We start from the raw sequence: 14456 nt of genomic DNA, 5'->3' as shown, positions 1-14456 counted from the left end.
TAGTTTAACAATCTGATGAGAGTTTAATTAGACCAAGGCTGGAGCTGAAGCGAGCGGTACGGGTGACACTTTAAAGATTTGCTACATGTTCCTCCCCACGCAGCGATCCACAGGGACATGGCCCAAACAACCCTCCCAATTCGGCTCCATAAACTAACACACAATGAGCCCTCTCTTTTTATAATAGGGGCAAAAGAAAGCTTCAGAGCTCCTGATTCATTTTATATGCCTTTCTCCTTCTCCCTATTGTCGCCGAGTCTGAGTACAGGATAGTATTTCATAAAAATGCATTTGCTGACTTAACCACTGAATGGGAACACTCGACCACCCGGCACCGGATGTAACAGGCCCCTGGAATGGAGCAAGCAGCTACAATATTTGTGTTTGTTTTATCTGCAATTGAAATATTTTCTGTGGAGCATTTTGGATGCCGATCTAATGTTTTGCAAAACAAAATATGAATTCTGGTGTTTCTGCCAACTTTGAGGAGACTCTGAATTTTCTAATAAAGTTCTGGGAACTTGGTGTCTTGACTTCATCTCCCCTTCCCCCAAAAACGAAATGAGTGGAATTCAGAATTAGATCGTCATGTAGAGGGGTTGCATTTCCATGGCAACGGTGGATTGAATTGTCGACCTGGAATGGATGTTTGCAATCTTTTCATGATTGATACAAAAATTGCTAAATCAATCGCCGCTAGATTCATGTACACCAAATGTAAGGAAAACAATGTGTTCATATTTACCCAAAGTGACACGATCTCCATGGCAACTAAAATGGAGCTGTCTGCTTTGGTTTAAAACATTGTTTCTCAAATGTATTTATAATTTGCATGTTTATAAAGGAAGAGCAAAGGGATATCGATGCAATGAGTCAGAAGGACTACTGGGAAAGATGAACAGAATGATAGATTGTATCAGTGCTTGGCTCTTTGTATTCGTTCCGAAATGCAACCTGATCCACTGCCAGGATTTGCACTCTCTCCTCATTTTTTGAGAGCAGCACCAGAGCAAGGTTTAAATTGGTTTGTCATTTTGCGAAGCTCTGTTTATAAGGAAACATTTTGCTTGCTCTTCGCGTGCTTATAAACATATACTGGAGATAGGGGGGGGGGAGCGGGACAGAGCATTTGTGAGCCAGGATATGGGGAAAAAAGCTGGGAGAGCTTTGTGTAACAAGGACATTTTCCCTCTTTTTTTGTGCAGCTGTCGAATTGCGTTTAGAGACTCGCCGAGCTTCTGCAGCAGGAAGATAAATAAGGGCGGACAAAACAAAAACAAGAGGGAGAAATAACTGAATGCAAAAGAAAGAGGTGAGACTGAATTGCGGCGCGGATTGCTCAGTGAAATGTGCGTGTGAGACAGACAGTGGAAAGAGTGTGAGTGAGAATACTACCAGCCGCAAAGTCTTCTCTATCCGCCTAACCTTCCGAAGGGAAAGTGCTCGGAACTGAAAGGGAGAACTAGGTGGAGCTGCACCCTTCCACACCAGGCATGGAGTGCGGGAATGAGGACATGAAGAGACTGGAGTAAAGCAGCAATGGTAGCTCCTAAGGACATCCCGCTGCACCTTCCACTATTGAAGGAGACTTGCTGCAGACAATAAGCCACCGCCTTTTCTCAACTTGTACAATTCTGCTCGCCAAGGGCAGAGAAATCGAGAGAGGAAATGAAGCCGAGCTGTTACTTGGGGTTGATTTGATGTTCCCTGTTCGGCGAATGGATGAGACTACGCTGCTGCCACCTTTTGACTGCTTCTGAATCCAGATCCCTGAACCAGCAGGACTCGCTTGGCTGTGTGGTAAGGAGAAAGAAATTCGGATTTTCCACACTCACACGCACTATATATTATGGAGCATCGCCATGCTTCCCGTAAGCATACGGTTCCTACATGCACTTACTCGTTTCCTTTCGCAAAGGCTCGTTTGAGATTTCTATGCCGCGATAACCGTTGTTTTTTTTTGTGATGTCGGTTGTTTAATTTTGCTTTGTACATTCATTGACAAAATAAATGTGGACATCGTTTACCTAATTTACACGACGTTCCCATATAAATCGCCTGTATTTCTTTTCCGATTGATTTCTCTGCTGGATGTGTAATCTTCATGTCGAAGCTGCAGAAATCACGTCCCTTGACGACGTTAGGAATACTAATGCAAAAAAGCATATGTTCGGTGTGCGAAAATAGTTATCCTTGTTTACAGTATATTTTACTTCAAAATATTGTTTTGGATGGCTGATGCCTTGCAGACACTCAGTCCTGGAATGCTGTTTGTTCTGAAGGAGTGACACTCACTAATAATGATAAAGGATTTAGTTCGCAGTCCTGGGATAGTGGAAATTTATTCAATTGGATTGTGGCACTCTGAGGAAAGGGATGCTTTTTGCTGGAATCGACCACACAGCTTGTGTGTTTTCCTGAGTCCCATTTTATTCACGTAAACTGTTATCATCGTGATTGTGTTGAGTTGATTCTTGTGGAAGAATGTCACAGCGGAGTGTCCCCAGTACTGCGATCTAGATCACTATTTACTCGTGTTGGTTAAAATCTCATTTCATGTTGTTTTTCGGATTGACACTGGATTAAATTCCAGTACAGTGTGTGCATTCTAGATTTCCCAGCTGTTGAATCAGCACACGATACATCAACATACATCAACGGTATTTTCGTCATGAATGAAGCATGAGACGTATGTATGTTAAAATGTGTGGGAGACTGTGTGTGGGAGTCAAATTGAGACACTTGTATTTATTACTTTCTTTGACAACATTGTTTGCCCATGACAATGTATTATGTTTTTAATAAGTAAAACTAGTGGAGGCGGTTTGGGTAAGGTGTTTACTTGCTCAGCGATTTTAGTGTATGTGTTATTCAGTAGAGGAACTGTATTGTCTTGGTAACTCTGCATTAACTTAAGCCTTTGAGAATAGCGAAGAGCTAGAGATTTTTTTGATGTTCTGCTTGGCTGGCTAACCTGAATACTAAAAAGCATTCCATCAGCAGCTGACCCTGTTCGCAGTTTTTCAATGGCACCCTGTTTTCTAAAGCTATTGCAAGGGTCTAAGGAAGGAAAAAAGATCCTTGTGACTCGATCTGAATAGCTTTCACTGCCAGCAGGTTTTGAGTGGGGGAGAGAAGGTGTTTCCCCCCTTTGTAAAGGAAACTATCCACCATTACTGCAGCAGTAGCTGTCATTGTATTGATTGTAACCAGGGGCAAATTCCACTCGTTTAAATTGAACTGTGTAAAGGGATAGCTTATTTTGTTCTATAGGGTGATCAACTGGGTGTGAGGAATCGGGTGTTGTACCATTTCTAACAAATCGCGTACTTGCATTAACATGAATTTCTCCTTTTTGGACTGAACTGCATCCATTTGGTCATAACACTGTAATTCTATCTATCCTTTAGGTGATTTGAAAAAGGTGGAATGTCTGCATTGAGGTTTTTAAAATCTGTTCAGGACAAACATAACTTAAACAAGGCCTGGTGTACAATTTAGAAAATTAGTCTGCAGTTGTGTGGTGTGCCTGACAAATTGCTGTAATTGCAATTGAAAATCAATGGCTAAGTACTGAGGAACTCTTTTATTGTAGAAAAACAAACATTTTCATGCACTACCATTTTACATAGAATGTCAACTTGTGTTGCTTACAGGTCTGCTCAGTCAGATGGTAGAAATGTGCAATATTAATAGTGGCAGTTATTTCCTCTGTCCAAAAGATTCTTGTATTAGAAATCCATGTTTTGTCTTTCCTCTTCCAGGAACAGGTGCAGACAATTTCTTCCCTTGAGCCTAGGATGCATTCTAGGAATAATTCCATGCAGTTAGTGTGATTGAGGTTGTATTCTAAACTTCGATATACACCTCCACAAATTCTAGATTTTGTTTAGAAATAATACACAACAAAGCTGCCATTAAGATGCTCAAGCTAAACACAATTGAGTTGAACTAAATGAGTTGATCTTACAGAGCTAATGCGGACTTGAGAGATTGAATGGCCTCCTCTGCAGTAACCGTTCAATGATTCTAAGATAACAGCAATATGATTAACAATCTCAAAACGTATAGCATTTTTTAATTTGGCAAAACCAATATTTTGTTTTTGTACATTTTTGAATGTGGTCGAAGATTTTTTTTTCAGAACATGAGTGGACGTTGATTCAAAGGAGTTGGGACAGAGAGCTGTGTAGGTTTTTTTACATGAGGGGATAAAAGACACCATTGAAGCTATGTTTAAGTGTGTGGCCTTGTTTTCTTGTTCTGCAGATGGTCTTTAATGACTAGTTTGGGAGTTTTTGTTTCAACATCGCACTAAAATTGAGCTGAACTGATACCTAAACTGTTTGAAAGTAGAATCCGTATGTGACTATAGCTTTAGTGTGGTTTCTTACTTTAATATTTGTCATAATGCTTGTAGGAAATTCTAATATCCTGGGCAATCTGGTTTTGCACCTCACTCGCTGTTGTTTTTGTGCTTTTATGACATTAATTGTTTGGCCATTCTGGTGTTTTTAATGGGATTTTTTGTAGTAAATACTAAGGATTATAATGTCTCCAGTTTAGAAACAAGCCTAAATTTGATTGGACCATTCCCACCCATTTTCCAAATTCTAACTCTAATCAGTTGTGTTTAGCTGTACATGTGAGATGCCAGTAACCTGTAATGCTGTTTCACTTCCCCTTGTTCCCCACTCAATTTATGAGCCAATTTGATGCTGGGGTGAGTTTGACCTTGTTTTTTTTTCATCCTAATACATCAATTGGTGTGATCTCTTCCTAATCTATAACCCAGCAACACGTTTTCAGATGATTAGTCCACCAATTAGTTATTAAGTAAGAATATTGTAAAACTGGACTGGAATCGAACGACAGTATATCATTTAAAACTGGACTATGTCTCTATGGGATTTGCTTTTACTTCGCAGCTTGAGCACGTTAATTTTAAATACTAAACTGTTCGTAGGCAGAGGTGGTTCTTATATTTTTTTGATTTTTGGGAAAAAATGTAAGTGATGAATGGAAATTTTCACTTTTCAGCCGTCCAGGGGATTAGATGCTTTCCAAATCTATGGAGCTGAAAGAGAAACCAAGCATCAGTTTGTTTTATTCTCAAATGTGTTTGCCCTTCTGGCTTCAATCCTTTTTCCTTAGCTTTCTGAATTTCTTTCGCAGAGCTGCTCCATTCCTAATCAGAATCAAATTATCTTTTTTTCTTTTATTTAGCATTAATTTGCTTGGCTTCAATTCATGGTGAGTGAAAAGCTCACCAAATGGTGACATCTTACTCGCCCTCCTGGTTTGCATGTGGTGAACAGGGTTGATTTTCCTCTGCACTACACCTGCCCCCACCCAGCTCTCCCACCACTAATGATCCTCTTCTGAAATATTCAAAATGTAGCTTGATCTAACTCAAAATACCTTCCAGCAATTATTGAGGCAGGACTTTAATGTCTGACAGATCAATTAATTCAAGTCTTTAGTTGCAGTGCTACAGCATTGGACAATGGTTGCAGAAATTAACATTATAAGTTCACTGTGTTCACATTTCATACAATAAGAATTAGTTACCACCTGCTGTAGTGTTGCAATCGGGTACAGCCAGAGAGAGTGCCGATTCTTTTGACGAGACATTCCAAAAAGCTGCATGCTATCTGTTTTAAACCAAAAGGGGCACAAAAATCAGCTGACTAAAATCTCAAAACCCTAGTCTGTCAGAGAAGAAGGCATTCATTATTAGGCATTCTGCAAGAAGAGTTCAATAAAATTCAGTTGAGATCATTCCCAGATACCTAATAACTTATCTGTACATGCAATACTTGTGATTTATGGATTTCTTGTTTTTATACAGTATTTTTGATATGTTACACAAGATTAAATCATTCTTTGTGCGGTTTTGATAGAACAATGCTGATTGCTAATAATGGCTGAATCATAGTGGGTGAGGTTAGAAGGACAAATAAATTACTGGATTTGTTTCTCTGCCACTTGTCTATGGAAATATTTGAAGTGCTGCGCTGTTGTAATTCCTTCTATTTATTTGTCATGCCAACTTGGATCGGAAGAGTTAGGGTGGAACATTGTGTCCCACGATTAGTTTGGCCATTTGTCTTTTCATTGTGATTCCCTAGTAACAGCTGAGGAATATGTCCACTCAAGGTCTTTTGCTCAGAGATAACTGCAGATTTGGTTGTGGTGAAATGATTTTGTTGTTTGCGTATAAACAATTGAGGAAAGTGAAATGGACCATATTTAGTTGACAAGTTGACTCGGGTCATGGAGAAAGCAACCAGCCCACGCTTGCAAAACCCAAAATGAAATGTCTGTTCGTAGACCTAATTCCGTGATTGGGCAGCACTTGCTGAACAATCTTGAATGTGTTAATAGGTACATAAACAGCCAATTTCAGATGATCGGTCAAGCCCGTAATGTGATTCATTTACACAGGGCGGCACGGTAGCACAGTGGTTAGCACTGCTGCTTCACAGCTCCAGGGTCCCGGGTTCGATTCCCGGCTCGGGTCACTGTCTGTGTGGAGTTTGCACATTCTCCTCGTGTCTGCGTGGGTTTCCTCCGGGTGCTCCGGTTTCCTCCCACAGTCCAAAGATGTGCGGGTTAGGTTGATTGGCCAGGTTAAAAAAATTGCCCCTTAGTGTCCTGGGATGTGTAGGTTAGAGGGATTAGTGGGTAAAATATGTGGGGGTAGGGCCTGGGTGGGATTGTGGTCGGTGCAGACTCGATGGGCCGAATGGCCTCCTGCTGCACTGTAGGGTTTCTATGATTTCTATGATACACTTGCTAGAAGTGATGCACATTCATTCACAGGAACTTGTTCTCTGGAAATAAAAGGAAATTGTTGTTCTCTGGAAATAAAAGGGGGCAGCACGGTAGCACAGTGGTTAGCACTGCTGCTTCACAGCTCCAGGGTCCCGGGTTCGATTCCCGGCTCGGGTCACTGTCTGTGTGGAGTTTGCACATTCTCCTCGTGTCTGTGTGGGTTTCCTCCCACAGTCCAAAGATGTGCAGGTTAGGTTGATTGGCCGGGTTAAACATTGTCCCTTAGAGTCCTGAGATGTGTAGGTTAGAGGGATTAGCGGGTAAATATGTGGGGGTAGGGCCTGGGTGGGATTGTGGTCGGTGCAGACTCGATGGGCCGAATGGCCTCCTTCTGCACTGTAGGGTTTCTATGATGATTTCTTTCTATGATGGAGATACACTCCTGGTATGGCTAAACAACTCCATACTCCTCATCTAGGAAGAAGAGCACATGCCTGGGAAGCTGTGATGGGGGACAATATTCAAGAAGACCATTGGGAGACCAGGAATGTTTCCATTTCCCAGGACCAGCATGTGTGGAGCAATTGTCTCCAGGTGCAGTTCCTGGAAGCCTGGGAGCTGGAGCAGTATTTTGGATAGCATGTATAAAGAGGTGGTCACATGGCAGGCTCAGACTCCACAGCCAGGAAGGGAATGGGTGATCACCAGACAGAGCAAGAGGACGATGGAAGCAGTGCAGGAATCTTCTGTGGTCATTCCCCTGCAAACCAGATATACTGTTTTGGACACTGTCGAACCCGGACAGGTGATTGATGTCTCAGTTGGGGACCATTTTGGGAATAGGGATCACAATTCTATGTTTCAAGATACTTGTAGAAAAGGATAGAAGTAGTCCCAGGGTGAAATTACTGATCTGGCAAAGGCTAACTACAACAGTATTCGGCAGGTGCTAGGGAATGTAGACTGGGGGTAGCTGTTTGAGGGTAAATCCACATCCGATATGTGGGAGTCTTTTATAAGTCAGTTGTTAACAATTCAGAACAAGTATGTTCCTGTAAAAATGAAGGATAAAGATGGTAAGATTCAGGAACCCTGGATGGCAAGAGAGATTGTGAGCTTAGTAAAAAAGAAGGAAGCATACATAAATTTCAAGAAATTGAAAACGGATAAGGCTCTTGGGGAACACAAAGAAAGCAGGAAAAGGGCCATGAAATGTCCTTGGCAGGCAGGATTAAGGAGAATCCCAAGGCTTTTTATGTAAGGAGGAAGAGGGGAGCTAAGGGAAGGGTAGGTCCACTCGAGGATAGTGGAGGGAATTTGTGTGTGGAGCTGGATGAGGTGGGTGAGGTCCTTGATGAGTATTTTGCATCAGTATTCACAAAAGAGAAGCAAGTGGTGGATGGTGAATGCAGAAAGGAGAATATTGACATTCTAAGACATGTTGAGATGAAAAGGGATGAGGTATTGGAGGTTTTGAAAAATTTTAAGGTGGACAAGTCCCCAGGGCCAGATAGGGCCTATCCCAGAATATTGAGAGGCGAGGGAAGAAATTGCTGAGGCCTTGGCCAAAATCTTTGTATCCTCTTTAGCCACGGATGAGATACCAGAGGATTGCAGAGTAGCTAACATTGTTCCTCTGTTTTAAGGAGGGCAGAAGAGACAATCCAGGAAATTACAGGCCTGTGAGCCTTGCATCAGTGGTAGGGAAATTATTCGAGAAGATTCTTGGGGACAGGATGTACTCTCATCTGGAAGGCTTATTAGCGATAGGCAGTATGGTTTTGTGAAGGGGAGGTTGTGCCTGACAAACTTGATTGAGTTCTTTGAGGAAGTGACAAAAATTGACCAGGGCTGTGGATGTTGTATACATGGACTTTAGCAAAGCCTTCAATAAGGTTCCTTGTGGCATGCTGATACAGAAGGTGGGATCCAAGGTGAGCTGGTAAGATGAATACAAAAGTGGCTTGGGCAGAGTGTAACTGTGTATATATATGATTTAGAGGAAAATGTGGGTGGTCTGATTAGTAAATTTAGAGATGATACAAACATTGGAGGAGTAGCGGCTAGTGAGGAGAATTGTCAGAGGAACAGCAGGATATAAATCAGCTGGAGACCTGGGCCGAAAGATGGCCGATGGAATTTAACCCAGACAAATGTGAGGTGATGTGATTTGAAAGGTCTACTGCAGAAGGAAAGTATACAGTAAATAGTAGAGCCCTTAGAAATATTAGCATACAGAGGAAGCTCGGCATGCAGATTCACAGTTCCCTGAAGATGGCAACTCAGGTGGTCAGGAAGGCATATGGCATATTGGCCTTCATCGTTTGGGGAGTTGATATAGGAATTGGAAAATCATGTTGCTGCTGTATAACACGTTGGTTAGGTTACATTTGTAGTATCGTGTACAATTCGATCGCCACACTACCGGAAGGATGTTGATGCATTGGAAAGGGTGCAGAAGAGATTTACCAGGATGTTGCCTAGTTTGGAGGATATGGACTATGAAGAAAGGTTGAACAAACTTGGATTGTTCTCATTAGCGTGTCGGAGGACAAGGGGGTCCTGATAGATGTTTACAAGATTATAACGGGGTTGGATAGAGTGGATAATTTGAGTCTTTTTCCTACGGTTGAAGGGTCAATTGCTCAGTGGCAGAGGTTGAAAGTGAGAGGGGGAAAGTTTAAAAGGGATGTTTTTCACAGAGGGTGGTGAATGCCTGGAACGTGCTGCCAGAGGAGGTGGTGAAAGCAGATTCTATAACCACGTTCAAGAGGCATCTGGATAGATACATGAATAGGCAGGGAATAGAGGCAAAAAAATATTAGAGGCATCTGTGTCAACACAGACTTGGTGGGCTGAAGGGCCTGTTCCTGTGTTGTACTGTTCTTTTGAAATGGCCTCTCGGTAAAGCAGCAACAGCCAAATTCGTAGCACTATGCTTGACTCTGCTGCACAGGGGAGGAGTACAAGTTGTAGAAATGCAATAGTAAGGGGAATAGATAGATGTTTTTGTGGCCACAAAAGAGACTCCAGATACTATGTTGCCTCCCTGGTGCCAGGGTCAAGGATGTTTCTGAGCGGTTGCAGGACATTCTGAAGGGGGAGGGTGAATAGCCAATAGTTGTGCTGCATTTTGGTACAGATGACATTGTTTAAAAAGGAATGAGGCCCTAAATGCAAAATATTGGGAACTGGGAAGCAAGTTGAAAAGTAGGACCTCAAAGGTAGTTATCTCAAGATTGCTACCGGTGCCACGTGTTAGTCAGAATAGAAACAGCAGGATATGTGGGATGAATACGTGGTTGAAAAGATGGTGTGAGGGGAAGGGTTTCAGATTCCTGGGACAAACAAGATGCATGGAGGTGGTATACAGACCACCAAATTGCTCCCAATCCTCAGGTCTGTTTCTTGTCAATTTGCATGCTTTCTCTTCAGATCGAATACTATCTCTAATTTCCTTTGTAAAGCATGGTTTGGCCACAGTTCCCTTACCACTCTTACGCCAAATAGGAATAAACAACTTCTGGAGTTCACTTATTCATTCCATAAATGCATGCCATTGCCTGTCCACAGTCCAGTGTTTCCCAGTCCATCATTGCCAACTCATTCCTCATACCAACATAGTTACCTTTATTGAGATTCAGGACCCAGGTCTCAATCAACTTCCTCACTATCCACGTTGATAAATTATTCTATTATATTATGGTCACTCATCCCCAAGGGTTCTCTCACAACTAGATTTGCCAACTAACCATCTCTCATTGCACAATATCCCGTCCAAGATGGCCTATTCCCTTGTTGGTTCCTCAACGTATTGCTCCATCTCGCATACATTCCAGGAATTCCTCCTCTATTGTACTGTGACTAATTTGACTCTCCCTTTCTATATGCAGATTAAAGTCATGCATAATCACGGATGTTCTTTTGTCAATGATCAATTAATCCAAACACCTGGTAGAATAAGATGGCTATTACTTCACCTAGATCATCATGAAGTCAGTCTGATGATTAAAACATGCATGTTACAGTGCTAAATTACTCACCAGCCTTGTTTGCGCTCAATATTTGAGTTTTAATGTTCAGAGATGGTTCAAACCAAGTGAATGTAGAATGTCTAGGTAATTGATCTTAAAAGTGTGTAGTGTATGATCAAACAAGTCCACTACTACATAAAAGATACAGAATGGGACTATAAAGTGGAGAATTACCAGACGACAGTGTGAGTTAGTAACGAGCTCCAATTTGAAATTGATTTTTCAAGAATCCACTCGGGCCAAATCAGAACATAGGATTTAGAAACAGGAGTAGATTGTTTGGCTCTTTGAGCCTGCTCTGCTATTTGATAAAATCATGGCTGACTCGATTGTGGTCTTAACTCCCTCATCTGTCAAAAATCTATTTGAACTTGGTCTTGAATAAGTTCAATCAGCCTCTGCTGATTTCTGGGGAAGAGAACAAAATTCTCCTCATCTCTAACATAAAAAGGAGACTTCTTATTCTGAAACTGTCCCCCCAGTGGAATTTTCCGCAAAAAATAATGGTGAGAAAAACAGTGATCAGCACCAGTCTTCTCGCGCGGACCGAACCACAATTATCCCACACATAGTCATTTTTGGGAGAGTGGTGAGTTGCATGCTGATTCTGGGAGGGAGGGCTAAACATGCTGGTGAGCTGACTGTAAAGTGATCGGATGCCACTTTGAAAGGGCACCCTGATCACACAGTGCACTGGAAGACCCCATTTTTCCCCCCACTGACATCGGGACCACTTTCTCAACTCATCGGCATGTTTCCCCACCGCCTTTCCGATACATCACTGGCATCAAGACATTGGGCTACTCAATGGGTTCCACTTCATGACCCCTGACATAGCACTGCCCCGGCACACTGGCAATGCTCAGGTGGCACCACCAGATGGACACTGCCCATCCATGTCTCCAACCACACGAGGGCTTCAATGGCTTCCAAGCCCTCCAGCACAGCCATCATGCCTGATCTCCGCTAGTGGAGACCAGTGGTGATTCTCGCCAGATTCACGCTGCGCTTGAGGGTCAGAAGACCCTGGGAGCTGGGGGAATCCGGCGTTAAACGGGCTAAGCATATTTAAATTCCTTGCGACTGGTTTGTGCCAGTAGCAAGGGACTGGGTTCATTGGAAACTGTTTGACACCTGGTGCAAAACCCATTTTTAAGCCTGCATGTAATCTGCGTCTGGTGCGGTGAGGCTGGAAAATCGCCCCCTAGCCTCTGCCACCCTATCAAGTCTCCCCATATTGACATGTTTCAGTAAGCTCATCTGCAGTTCTTCTAAACTCCAATGGCTATAGGCCCAAAAAACAGCCTTTCTTCATTGGATGAGCCCCTCATCCCATAAATGAGTCAAGTGAACCTTCTCTGAACTAATTCTCATATATCCCTTTCAAATAAGGAAACCAAAACTGTACACAGTGTGGTCTCATCAAAGTCCTGGGCTGCTGCAGTAGAAGTTCCCTATTTTAATATTCCTTGCAATAAATGTAGCAACATTGTATTTGCCTTCTTAATAACTTGTACCTGCATAACAACTTTTATGATTCAAATACAAGGACTCCCAGATCACTCTCTACCACCGAGTTCTGCAATCTTTCTATTTAAATAGAACATTGCTCCTCTATTTTTCCTGCCAACGTGGACAAGTTCACATTTTCCCACAAACCAAGCTATCAAATTTTGTCCATTCACTTAATCTACGTATATTACGGTGGCACAGTGGTTAGCACTGCTGCCTCAGTGCAAGGGACCCCGGGTTCGATTCCAGAGTGGGTGGTGGGTGTCTGTCTGTGTGAAGTTTGCACGTTCTTCCTGTGTCTGCGTCAGTTTTCCCTTGGTGCTCCAGGTTCCTCCCACAGTCCAAAGATATGCTAGTTAGATGGATTAAATGTGTGGAGTTATTGGGTAAGGCAGGGGTTGGCCTGAGTGAGGTGTGTTGTCGGAGATTAGGTGCAGACTTGATGGGCTGAATGGCTTCCGTTTGCACTGTACGGATTCTGATTACAAATAGTTGCACTGATCCCTATGTTTGTTGCAGCTTGCTAACCCAAAAAACACCCATTTATCATTACTCTTCGCTTCTTGTTAGCTACTCAATCCTTTATCCATGTTACCCCTATACCATGTGGCTATGCATATGTAGTTTAGTCTTATGAATGTACAAAATAGAAGCAGGAGTGCATACAAGTTACTGTTCAAGGAGGCAAGGTTGTAAAGAAGGCATATGGAATGGTCTCCTTCCTGGGCAGAGGTATAGGATATAATGTTGAATTGTATAAAACACTGGTGAGGCCACAATTGGAGAATTGCGTACAGTTCTGGTCACTACCATATTACAGGAAAGATGTAATTGCTCTGGAGAGAGTGCAGAGGACATTTACAAGAATGTTGCCAGGGCTAGAAAAGTGTAGCTATGAGGAGAGATTGGATAGGTTGGAGTTATGTTTCTTGGAACAAAGAAGACTGAGGGGTGACTTGATACAGGTGTACAAAATTATGAGAAGGGATAGAATGGACAGGATAAAATTGTTTCCTTTGCTGGAGAATTCTAGAACCAGAGAACATAGGATGGGATTTTCTGGCCACACTCACCCCAAAACCGTAAACTCCTGCCCGACATCAATGGACATTTCCATGGTCTGCCTCTCGCCCACTACGATTCCCATCAGGCAGAACAGAAAAATTTGCCAATAGATTCAAAATAAGTGGCAGTCGGTGGTAGAAGGGACATAAGGAAGGACTTTATGTGCAAAGGGTGGTGGGTGTCTGGAATTCACAGCCCAAGTTGGCGGTGGAGCAGAGACCCTAAAATCTTTGAAAAAGTACCTGGACCTGCACCTTAAGTGTTGTAAGCTACAGAATTATCGGCCACGTGCAGAAAGGTGGGATTAGAAAGGGCACCTGGGTGTCCTGGGGCTGGCATGGACATGATGGGCTGAATGGCCTCCTTCTGTGCTGTAACTTTTCTATGAAGTGGGCTGTTCAGCACAAATATCAGAGAGATGAGATTTGGCACAACATGAAACATTATTTCAAAAGAAACTTGAGATATGAAGAAACAAGATCACTTGCTGAGCAAAAAACAAGGCAAAGCAAACCAGTGAAAGTGTCTGGCTCACTCCCAGTCTCTGGGAGCTCCTTCTCTCACCCTCGCTGTGTGTGTGCGTGCAGGGGCTAGAGCGAGTGAGAACCCTGAGACTGGGATCTCTCGCTCTCTCCCCTCTCTCGCAGACACTCGCCAGGTCCAGGTGGATTGCAGATTAAAATGCTGAGCAGTGAAAGTACCAAGAAGAGCAGTGGCCAGCATTCAAACAGGAAAGGGGAAAGTACAAGCCGAGCATGTTCCCTCTTGGGTGATCGGAAGGAGTAACATGATCAGAGATATTCAGGATATGATGAGAAGGAAAAGAGACGCTTTTAACAAGTACAAGGTGAGTAAATCAGTGGAGGCATTACTGAAGTACAGAAAGTGCAAGGTAACCACCTTGCGTGGTTAAGGAAGCAAAGGGGATATTAGAATGCTCTGACTGGTAAAAGTAGGGAAAATCTCAAGATATTCTATTAGTATATCAATGGGAAGAGGATAACCCAGGGAAAGAGTAGGGGGCAATATGTGGCTGGAACCAGAAGTTATTGGTAGAGTATTGGACAA

This window comes from Mustelus asterias, chromosome 6, assembly GCF_964213995.1.
Source record: "Mustelus asterias chromosome 6, sMusAst1.hap1.1, whole genome shotgun sequence".
Classification (NCBI taxonomy): domain Eukaryota; kingdom Metazoa; phylum Chordata; class Chondrichthyes; order Carcharhiniformes; family Triakidae; genus Mustelus; species Mustelus asterias.
Note: the sequence above shows the minus strand (reverse complement) of the source record.